The sequence below is a fragment of the Mastigoproctus giganteus genome, chromosome 7 (assembly GCF_048544385.1).
Source record: "Mastigoproctus giganteus isolate SK-2022 chromosome 7, ASM4854438v1, whole genome shotgun sequence".
Lineage (NCBI taxonomy): Eukaryota > Metazoa > Arthropoda > Arachnida > Uropygi > Thelyphonidae > Mastigoproctus > Mastigoproctus giganteus.
In genome coordinates this window covers 16406176-16418642 of record NC_143581.1, presented here as the reverse complement: position 1 = coordinate 16418642, position 12467 = coordinate 16406176, and positions in this window count along the sequence as shown.

The following is a 12467-nucleotide window of genomic DNA, read 5'->3' as shown; positions in this document are numbered from 1 at the left end:
TCAAAACTGATTAGTGCTTTTTTTTTTTTACGATATTTGTAATAAGTTCAGTAGTATATGACCAGAGGGCGCTGAAGCAAGCAGGTGTATCCTGATTATACAGACAGAGGATTTTCAACAATTATTAGGTAACACTTTGTTTTGAGATATCGGTCCATCTGTCCCCACTAATTCTTTACTGCTGGTGGGGAGAGGCTGGAGTAGGGGGAAGTGGAAGTTCCCTCGAAACAACGGTTGCAGACAAACCCAAGGGGTCCCCAAAATAAAATGATTGAATAGTATCCGCCATCTGCCAATGACTATTATCTTCGAAGCTACCCTATAATTAAATAGCTATGCAGTTATCCCCTTAAGCTTAAGATGGTGTCTTTTGTATGCACCACTTCCTGCCCCAACTCTGCCTCCCTCCCCTCCCCGTCTTTCCTCCCTAACTCACGACTGTATCTGGTCCCCCCTTTGGCAAGATCTGCTCACGACTGTATCTCATAATCACCGATGGGAGACTTCGCGCCTTCTAAAATTGTTATTAAACAAGGATGGGCAAATAAGGCCTCTCAAAAATACCCATAATCCTTTTCGCCAAGGTTGTAGATTAAAAGGGATTTGTAAATCCATTTTTTTTTTAAATTAAATAAGGAACTTAAGTGTTTCTAGTCTTCTTGATAGGCAATATATACAAGAATACCAGTAATAGTAACAGAATACTCAGCAATCTTCTAATTTAATACCGAAGTGTTCCTATATTTTTTGATAGGCAGTATCCATACGAACACCTGCTTTTATGTCTCTATAGATTATCAACACAATAACAATCGATAGTTTTATGTATACAATCAAGTAATTCTTCCTGGAAGGGAGATTTTGGGTGGGGTGGACCTTCAGCGTATACCCTTCTGTCTTATTACTCACAGGGGTGTTATTAAGGGTGAATTAGGGGGTCACAAAGCGACTGCGCCTTAATGTAGCTGTGGGCAAAGATAATTTTGTTAATACTATACCAGAAGGAATCACTGGATAAAAACTGATATTTGACATTCTATTTTCATCCCTTATGAGATTATTACCCTCAGGGAAGGAAGGGTAAGAATAGGGAGGTACAAGTCCTTTTCCAGTTCCTCATGGCTGGTTTTCTTTCTTTATTTAAATGTATCAACCTAAAAAGGAAAGTTCAACATGTCACCACCAGAGAAGTGGTGACACGTTGAAGGGGGTGGGGGCCCAGTCCAGATCCAGAAATTTTGTATTAAATTTAGATTTAACGCCGAAATTGGATCCGGATGTAGGTTTGTTGAGGAGGAAAGGAGGGAAGGTAATTACTATTCACCTCTGGGTCACCAGCGCCTCCTAATATTAGACACGCTTGGATACCAAAAGACGGCGTTGTAAGTACACAGGTTTTGACAGATTCGAAGCCCCCGACAGACGCTCACTGAAGCGTCCTGTTCTGTCACATGATGTCAACTTGTCTACATATGGCAAGTTGTCTCAAAAACACGCAGGTGACAATGTAGGATTTTGAAGGAAGTTTGTGTCAATTTAATAACGAGGTTCTGTCTTAAAAAACAATGGATTATTTGATGGAGTGGATGTATATCAACAACTACCTCGCGATAATTAACACTTTTGTATTTGTTTCTATTATTTATACTATTTAAGTAGTACCAGACGATGTTGTCTTACTACGAAGTAATCACAGGGTACCGATACTTTTTTGCAGGGCGTGTAGAGTGACAATTGACATCCTGGTTTATCTTAGCAGTATGACGTCGGCTAAATATTTGTGTTTATAAATATAAAGTCCTTTTTTTAGAGCTGAAAACCTTCCTGCTATTAGTATCTACTACACTGCCCTACAAAAATATTAGGACGTCCTGATGTACAGTATATCAGCTCCCTGTTGGATAACTTTGGTGAAGGTGACACATGTATCGGTACATACTACATCAATTCATATAAATGAGACATTCTTTCTTATAAGTATTCGAAGGTAATTTGGTTCCAAGCAGAGGGTTGTGAGGACTTTCTTGGTGGTATTGTCCATGAGTTCCACCCCTTGAATGATCACAGGGGCCATGAAGTGTTTATCTCCATTTTTTTTATCTATGGTTTAATTGTATCCTAAAAAATCGGCGCTAATGGGAGCTAATGAGTCAGTCTACGCAGCAATACGTCACTCAACTATTGTCTCCCATATATTGTAAAGGTGTTGTGAACGGCAACAGTGGTTGATGGAAGAAGTAGTTGATATAATACAAAAATGTGATAATTAAGAAGAATCGAGTTAAAGAAACAACAACATGGGTCCCATATAGATTAACTATGCGGGGAAAATGGTTTCACAGGGTAAAGCAGAAGAGAAGCAGCTGGTGTAGAACAGGACATAAAAATATGATGATCGATTTCCATCTGGTTGGAAGGGTTTCAATATTTCAAGGATCTATAATCAGTAATTATCGACTGAAAAAACTCCCAATTATCTCGAGATTGAGAGTAGAAGTAATTTTTGTGATATGAACAAAGAAAAACGAAAGATAGTACGAATAAATCTGTAGATAGCAATACATCACTCAAATCTCTTATCTCCCATATATTGTAAAGGTGTTGTGAACGGCAACAGTGGTTGATGGAAGAAGTAGTTGATATAATACAAAAATGTGATAATTAAGAAGAATCGAGTTAAAGAAACAACAACATGGGTCCCATATAGATTAACTATGCGGGGAAAATGGTTTCACAGGGTAAAGCAGAAGAGAAGCAGCTGGTGTAGAACAGGACATAAAAATATGATGATCGATTTCCATCTGGTTGGAAGGGTTTCAATATTTCAAGGATCTATAATCAGTAATTATCGACTGAAAAAACTCCCAATTATCTCGAGATTGAGAGTAGAAGTAATTTTTGTGATATGAACAAAGAAAAACGAAAGATAGTACGAATAAATCTGTAGATAGCAATACATCACTCAAATCTCTTATCTCCCATATATTGTAAAGGTGTTGTGAACGGCAACAGTGGTTGATGGAAAAAGCAGTTGATATAATACAAAAATGTCAGCATGGTACGATGTAGATAAACCATGCAGGGAAAATAGTTTCACAGGGTAAAGCAAAAGAGAACCTGATAATTTTTGCAGCGAGTGTAGAAAAGAACATAAAAATACGATGATCGTATTTTTCAATAGGTCATTCAAGGTACTGAACAGGTGTTGTGAACGGCAACAGTGGTTGATGTAAGAAGCAGTTGATATAATACAAAAATGCGATAATTAAGAAGAATCGAGTTAAAGTAACAACCAACATGGTGCGATGTAGATATACCATGCGGGGAAAATAGTTGCACAGGGTAAAGCAAAAGAGAACCTGATAATTTTTACAGCGAGTGTAGAAAAGAACATAAAAATACGATGATCGTATTTTTCAATACGTCATTCAAGGTACTGAACAGGTGTTGTGAACGGCAACAGTGGTTGATGTAAAAAGCAGTTGATATAATACAAAAATGTGATAATTAAAAAGAATCGAATTAAAGTAACAACCAACATGGTGCGATGTAGATACCACCATGCGGGGAAAATAGTTTCACAGGGTAAAGCAAAAGAGAACCTGATAATTTTTACAGCGAGTGTAGAAAAGAACATAAAAATAAGATGATCGATATCCGGTCATCGTATTTTTCAATACGTCATTCAAGATATTGTACAGGTGTTGTGAACGGCAACAGTGGTTGATGGAAGAAGCAGTTGATATAATACAAAAATGTGATAATTAAGAAGAATCGAGTTAAAGTAACAACCAGCATGGTCCGATGTAGATATACCATGCGGGGAAAATAGTTTCACAGGGTAAAGCAAAAGCGAATCTGATAATTTTTGCAGCGAGTGTAGAAAAGAACATAAAAATAAGATGATCGTATTTTTTAATACGTCATTCAAGATATTGTACAGGTGTTGTGAACGGCAACAGTGGTTGATGGAAGAAGCAGTTGATATAATACAAAAATGTGATAATTAAGAAGAATCAAGTTAAAGTAACAACCAGCATAGGAGGATGTAGATAAATTATGCGGGGAAAATAGTTTCACAGGGTAAAAACTGAAAAGAACCTGATATTTTTTGCAGCGAGTGTAGAAAAAGAGATAAAAATACCTCGATCGATACCCGGTATAAATCTCAAGCATCCAATGATTCCACAGCGAGTATTTCCTGTCATAGTTTGCCCTAAAAACAACATGGCCGATGTCTCTCATCAGTGACCGTGTGTATTAACACCCCAGGAAGTTGCACGCAGTAGATGAGCAAGTAGCGCACCTTGTTACTCTCGAAGCCTTTAGTCCTAAGTCCAGAACACATGTCCTAACTTCTCAAAAATTACGTTCAACAAGTTCGGGAACAAGGCTGCCGAGGGTGGAAGGAGTAGGGGAACAACGAGAGAAAAAAAAAAAAAAAAAAAAGAATTCGGAAAGCAGTCAGACGTACGTAATGTACTTGGCTGCAAAGTGTAGTGGAAATCCGTGTTTGGCATCACGCGAAGAACGCGGCCTGAGAGCTCTCCGTGTATAGTCCGATGCCGACACGTGTCCGCCTTCTAAGTTGAACACGAAAAATACATTAGTAGAAACAAGAGGGATGCTTGTCACTTGAGGGAGGATGCAGGAGTTGGGGGTAGTCGACGGAGTGAGAGCAGCACACATTCCGCCTATCAGGGGAGCCGTCAGGTTTTACATGGTGACTTCAAGGGGTCGAGAAGAGAGAAAGACGGCTCGGCAAATTATTGCTTCCATTTCGGTGACGGAGAGGTCAGGCGAATGTCTGCGCGGATCTCCGGGGGAAAGATCGATGCCGTGGCTACGAGGGTAAATCTCTTTTACTTCCCCCCAATGTGTGTGTGTGGGGGGGGTTCTGTGTATTCCTATAGGACATTTCTAGGGGGGTTGTCATTTCCGAGGGGGGAAGGAGAAGAGATATTACGAAATAGGCGCTTGAAAAGACTCCGGAGGTCACAAAGGTTCGGAATCAATAGGGCAATTGAGGGACTGACTCCCGTCCGTCATACGGACTGAATCTCGCGCGCGTGTGTACACACACTCGATGAACGATAGCCTTTTGGTAATGTTGCGTCGGTGTGTCGAGGGAGAACAGGCGGCAAACACCCTATGCCCCCCTGTGGGTCATTAGAGATCAATGGAGACCTCTGCTCTCGAAGGTGATGGTTCTTTTGATGGACAGCTGAGAAATGTTTTCTTCGAATAAATGCGGGGGCTTTTCTTTGCGATTTTGATCCGGTCATACTAAGTGGGCCTCGACTCTCCCCCCCCATCACTCACCCCCCTTTCGACTCGGAATAGCGTTGATGGCTGTCGACTAACAAATTACCCTCTCGGTAATGTGGCAGTTTTAAACGTAGAAGCCAAACCGTTTCCTGTATTACTCCCCCGAATTTTTGACAAGGTGAGTTTACAAAGGAATGATAGAAAGAAAGGTTTAAAATTCATATTTTTGTCTGTTTTATTTATACTGATTTTAAGATTATAGTTAAGTTTTCATTTTTAGTAGGAGTAGCAAGTATAATGTTTACTTCTGTGAGGATAGAATGGAAAATAGTTACCGTATTTTTCGGTTTATAAGATGAATTTTTTTTTAGATTAAAACGCCTTAAAATATTACGCCTATGAGAAGGCTTTTTCAACTATAAGTAGAATGTAATCGAAGTCACAGATAAACAAGAATACCTCACTTCCAGCAGTGGCAGATGTGCCCCAAATAAGAGTTTAGTGACGTGGAGTAAGTTCTATAAATAATTGACATTTGGCCCATCCTCTACATAAATTGGCCCGCGTGATGATTATGTCGTTGTTTATATATCTCCTTATTCGATAGCAGCTCTTGTTTAAAGAAGAAAAAAAAAATCAGCAGAGTTCAAAGGAGCAACATAGACCACGAAGAAAGTTATCCATCACTTGAATCCCGGGCTGAATTTCATCACACCAAACCGACTTTTATGCATCTCATCCTAAGAAACAAAGCACAGAAGTATTCCAAAAGGAACCACCTAAAAATTCATTACAAGCCAAAGACCCCTAAGTCCAGATTGCAAGGGTTACCATCTAGCTTATTCGAAAATCAGTGAAGCAGTCCTTTAATGGACTGCTTCGAAGTCATAAACAGAAGTATCTCTACCACCAGTCACACATCCATTAACTATTTGGCTCAACGACTTTGAAGAAAATCCTTAAAGGACACGTCAAGGACCAAGCAAATAATATCGCAATCACGGTATAATCAACTTATGCTCCAACCCTCCCAGATGGTCCTGGACCAAAGAAACTTAACTCAATGAATGATACTTAACTCAATGAATGATACTCAATGTTGAACAAACCTAGGGATACAGCCAGAAGAGGTTATAGTCATTTTCAAAATTGGACTGGATTAAATGTCTTCAGCATTGAAGATATTTAAACCAGTCCAATTTAATCCAGTTGAGCATTACATTAGATAAACACACCAATCCGACTTTGATTCATCTCATCCTAAGAAACAGAAGTATTCCAAAAGGAACTACCACTAGTTCTAAAAACAAGCCAAAGACCCCTATGTCCAGACTGCAAGGGTTACCATCTAGCTTATTCGAAGGCCTGTGAAGCAGTCCTTTAAGGGACCGCTTCGAAGTTCCAGACAGAAGTATTTATGCCACCAGTCACGGATTCATTGATGATTTGTTTCAACGACTTCGAAGCAGTCTCTTAAAGGACAAGGATCAAGCAAATAATATCCCAGTCACTGTGTCATCAACTGATGCTCCAATCCTCCCAAATGATCCTAAACCAAAGAAACTTAATTCAATGAATGATACTACTGCCCTTCAGAAAACCAACTTAAAGATACAGGCAGAGGAAATTGTAGAAATTTTCAAAATTGAACTGCATTAAATGATCACCATCAATCTATAGATGGCGCCACTGGTAGAATTCAGCTTTGCCGAATTCTAGGCATTTTTAAAGCTGCAAAGAGAGAAAAGAACAAGCCCTGGAATCAGTCCAGGATAGATCCAGCCTGGTTAATGGGTCTTCTAATAATTTGAACACTTAGTGCATTTCTCTTTATATCTGCTCGCTAATTATCGTACTTCTGCTTTTACCGGCCACCGTGTCGTCTGCAGGTCCGTTGTCATGACAACGATAACGCATTAGTTGCTGAAATCAACACCAATTGTCGCTTGGTTTCAGACTTTGTTTTAATATTGAAGAAAATCGGATTTCTAAAATTAATCTACGGAAGCCGCCATCGACTAAATTATCGAAAAGTTAAAATCTGTTATTGTTGAATCGCTAAGTGTGCGTTGTTGTACGATGTACCATCGGCAGTTTGGTACGATGTAAATCACGTTTATAACGCGTTTCTAATCGCGGCCGATTCTGTAATTTGTCAATTTAAGTTCTATAAATTTCTCATGTGAGTAATAAGTTGTGGTGTTGTTACACGAATATCGGAAAATGCTAATAGAATAATTGATGCGAGTCCGCGATAGTAGATGGGTGAGCTGGGGGGAGGGAGTGAGGGGAAAGGAAGGAAGAGGAGGGAATGGTTGAATTCTAAATGCGGTTAATAATGTAAGTCGTGAAATTAAGTTCTTGTAGCTTCGTAATCACATTCATTTGCAATTCACAGAGCATTAAGTTTCGACTTGTACGACAAGGTTGTATCTGCTCAGTTGGACTTAAAACTTCGTGTCCTTGTTACAATGGGGATTTGTCGCTCTTTACGCCACCAGATGGCGCAATCATCAGTTTTTTTTTTCTCTTGATAGAAAACACTAAAGTTTGTATTTTAAACTAATCGTCACGACAAGTTGCCTTGATGTTGTATTACCTACAATTATTCAGCGCTTTTAAGACATTTTATTTGTTATAATGGGGATTCGTACCATTTTATGCCACCAGATGGCACACTTCATAAGTTTTTTTGTCTCTTGATAGATAAGACTAAATTTTGTATTTTAATTAACCGCACAACAAGTTGCCTTGATGTTGTCTACCTAGACATATTCAGCACTTTTAAGACATTTTATTTGTTATAATGGCGATTTGTACCCTTTTACGCCACCAGACGGCGCACTTCATCAATTTTTTTTCTTTTGATAGACAAGACTAAAGTGTGTATTCTAAACTAACTGTCACGACAAGTTGCCTTGATATTGTACTACCTACAAATATTCAGCACTTTTAAGACATTTTATTTGTTATAATGGGGATTCATACCCTTTTACGTCACCAGACGGCGCACTTTATCAGTTATTTCTTTTGATAGACATGACTAAAGTTTGTATTTAAACTGTCATGACAAGTTGCCTTGATGTTGAACTACCTACAAATACTCAGCACTTTTAAGACATTTCATTGGCATTAGCCCGACAGCTGTTTCATTGATATTGTCGTTTAATTAGATAGAATTAGGGGAGTAGTGTTTATTTGGAGGAGCAATGCGAAGGTAACTCGTTGTGAAAATGCCAAGGTAAATTGTAGGTTGGTTATTGCTAGTTGCACCAAAGTGACTAAGGCTATGGGGCGTCAGTGTATTGTGTATGTTAATTATTGTATAGATAGTTTGCCGTTTGTTTTGCGGGATGAAAAACTATTTTTTCCCGAAGACTAACCATGAAGGTTTCAAAAAAAGCTGTGTGGGTTTAACTTTTGGGGGACCCACTTTCCAATTATGCAGATTGTTGGACGGGGGATTGTCTAGTCTGTTCCCTTACCCTTCAAATTGCACTACACAGCACCTATATATCCATCTCTAGCACTGCCTAAATAATGTCCACTTTATACATTTAACTAGTGTATGATATCTATGTATACACGCATTGAAAAAAATATTGGGAGGTCAACAACAGAATGTTATAAATAACATTCCATTTTCAGTACCTATGTATACACGCATTGAAAAAAATATTGGGAGCTCAATAGCAGAAATTTGCAAATAACATTCTATTTTCAGTACCTATATATACACGTATTGAAAAAAATATTGGGAGCTCAACAAGCAGAAAGTTATAAATAACATTCTATTTTCAGTACCTATATATATATATACACGTATTGAAAAAAATATTGAGAGATCAACAGAAGAAAGCAATAAAAAAAATTCTATCTTCAGTACCTATGTATACACGCATTGAAAAAAAATATTGGGCGGTCAGCAGCAGAAAGTTACAAATAAAATGCTATCTTCAGTACCTATATATACACGTATCGAAAAAATATTGGGAGCTCAACAGCAGAAAGTTATAAATAACATTCTATTTTCAGTACTTATGTATACACGCATTGAAAAAAATATTGGGAGCTCAATAGCAGAAATTTACAAATAACATTCTAATTTCAGTACCTATATATACACGTATTGAAAAAAAATATTGGGAGCTCAACAGCAGAAAGTTATAAATAACATTCTATTTTCAGTACCTATATATACACGTATTGAAAAAATATTGGGAGCTCAACAGGAGAAAGTTAAAAATAACATTCTATTTTCAGTACCTATGTATACACGTATTGAAAAAATATTGGAAGGTCAACAGAAGAAAGTTACAAGAAAAAGTCCTATGTATACAGGCATTGAAAAAAATATTGGGTGATCAACAATAAAAGTTACAAAAAAAAAAAAAAAATCCTATTTGCGGTATCATGACACACAAATCTCCACGTCATCAATAAATATATTATATTTTTATATTGCGAGCTCCATCTAACGACATAAATCGCTTGACCAAAGCGTTTAATCGAACTACCAATGCGATTAACTTCTCGCATTAATCCGAAATTTGAGGTCGTTTAGAAGTAAATTATATTCATTATTACAAGGCATAACTTCTCCACGAGAATACAAACTGCTTTGGGGGGACCCCAACCCCCCTTTAAAAGAAAACGAACTATGCATACAGTCTTCTGATCACATGACTCATTTGTTTTTCGGCAATTTGAAGTAATATTATCGGTGTATGTAATATTCGCTTTAATTTCTAATATGTAGCAGTCCCTGGAATAACCAATCGATCTGTAATTCGGGTCTGTGTTTTTCCATACGAAGTTAATCACCACAACCCCCCCAGTATATCGTGATCACAGAAGAGTGCCTGCATCGAGTAATATATTCGCACTGTGAATGATGCCCATTAAATATTAATAATTGATGAAGTAATTGCTTCTAATGCCAACTTAGACATGACACACAATAATGGCGGTCCTACTGTACTCAAAAATACGAAATTACCCTCGCAACGCCGGTTTTATGAGAAGGGGGGGGCAAGACAATTTTTAGTAAACTCTTCCCCAAAATTTAGCCTTAAATACCTTTAACAGTGAATGTTGTTTATCGTGTTTTTATTGTGATGTACACTGCTTTGACAAAATATTGATGACAGACAAAAAATTAGGATAGTTTGAGTATAGAAATTAACATAAAAATAGATGGCGCTCAGTTTATTTAATAGTGAATTTTAAAAAAGTTATTTTTGTTTAATTTATGGTGGTGGTGGTGGTGCCTCCTGGTGTGTACTTTGGGAAGTTATATTTTGTTTCTCTATTAGCAAATATGGTATGGGTGAAAAATCTTTTTGAACATCGTGTATATTGAATAAAAGAAGCAGGCTTTTTAAGTTTCCGCATGACAGAAAGTTGGAATGATTACTACGTTTGTTTGTACTGTGCCAACTGAGTTTGGTTTCTAAGAAAGTGTGACGGTATTAGAAAATGAAATTTCTTAGAACAACAGCTGTGGGGATTACAGTTATCTTGGGGGGGGATAGAGAGAGAGAGAGAGAGAGAATGCAATCGCTCATTCACTTCTGTCGTTTGATTTCAAGCCAAATTTTTTTTCTTCCCTCTCCGGGAGGTGTTCGAAAGAAATTGGATAGATTATGTAAGATTATCACGAACTGACATGCGCATTAAGAAAAGACGAAAGAGCAATCTTACACTGCATGAAATAAAGGGTGAGAGAGGGAAAATAAAAAGAAAGAAAGACAGAGGAAAAAATAAATATAGAAAGAGAGATGGAGAAAGTGTGAGGGAGCGAAAGACAAATAGAACAAGAGAAGAAGAAAGACAGATATATAACAATGAGAAAAAATAGGGAAACAATGAGAAAGAAAAGAGAGAGAGAGGAAGAAATGAAAAAGAAGAAGGGAAAATGTGAGGAGACGAAAAAATAAAGAAAAAAGAGAAAAAAGAGACAGAAATAAATAGAATAGTGAGTTAAAGAGAGAAAGCGAGAGAAGAAGGAAAAGTGAGAAAGAAAAAAATAGAGAATGAGAGAGAGAGAGAGAGAGAGGAAGAAATATAGAAAAGAAAGAAAGATAGAAAGAAATGAAGAAAGAAATAGGAGATATATAAAATAGTGAGAGAAAAAGAAAGAGATAAGGAGAAAGAAAGAAAGAAAGAAAGAAAGCGAGAGAAGTGGTGAAGTGAGAGGAACAAATTAAGAGAAAAAAGAGAAAGAGAGGGAGAGATAAAACAGTCACTGAGAAAGTGAGAGAGAGAGAGAGAGAGAGAGAGAAAGAGAAGAAGAAAGACAGATGAAAACTGTAAGAGAAATAAGGAAGCAATGAGAAAAGAGAAAAAAGAGAGAGAGGAAGGAATAAATAAAGAAAGCAAGATAAAAAGGTGAGAAGGAGAAAGTGTGAGGGAGACAGAGACCACGTAGACAGAGAGAGAGAGAGAGAGAGAGAGAGAGATAAAATACTGAGGGAGAAAGAGAGAGAGATGGGAAAAGTGTCTGAAAGAGGGAGAAAGACAGAATGAATTGGGAGGCAAAGAATGTAGAGAGGGGAAGAAACGAGGAGTGAGAGAGAGAGGGAGAGTTTGAAGAAGAAGGGAAAGTGAAAGAGAGAGGCAGGGAGGGAAAGAGAAAGGGAAGAGAGTGAAAGAGAGATAGAAATGAAAACAGTGAGGGAGAGAAAGAGAGAGAAAGTAGAAGAGAAGTAGCGAGAGTGAGAAAGAAGAAAACAACCAGAAAAATACAGAGAGAAGAACGAAGGAGATAAAAACAATGATAGAAAGAGAGAAACAGAGTGAATGGAAGAAAAAGAAAAAGGGAGAGAAAGAGAGAGAAGGTAGATGGAAAGAGGGATGGAGTGGAGATGAATGAGATAAAGAGAATTAAAGAAAGAGAAACGTACAATGTCAATTTCTGAATAAACAAATCTTGGTTTAATTCCTAAGAAATCCACCAGAATGCGCTGTTGTCACCATCCAGTGTAGTCCTCGCCATTTTGAGCACATTTATAGGTCAAAAGTGACTTTTATTACAGCGACCATCTTTCGGCGAAGTTGTCTGGGACGAGACGCATTACGCCGTTTATAAACAGCGCTCCCTGCAACGCCCCTCGCAATTCTCAGGGCACAAAGGAGGGTGGCCAGAATGATAAACGATCCCATAAAGTTATTTACTTTTAATTTCTCGCTCAGATCGC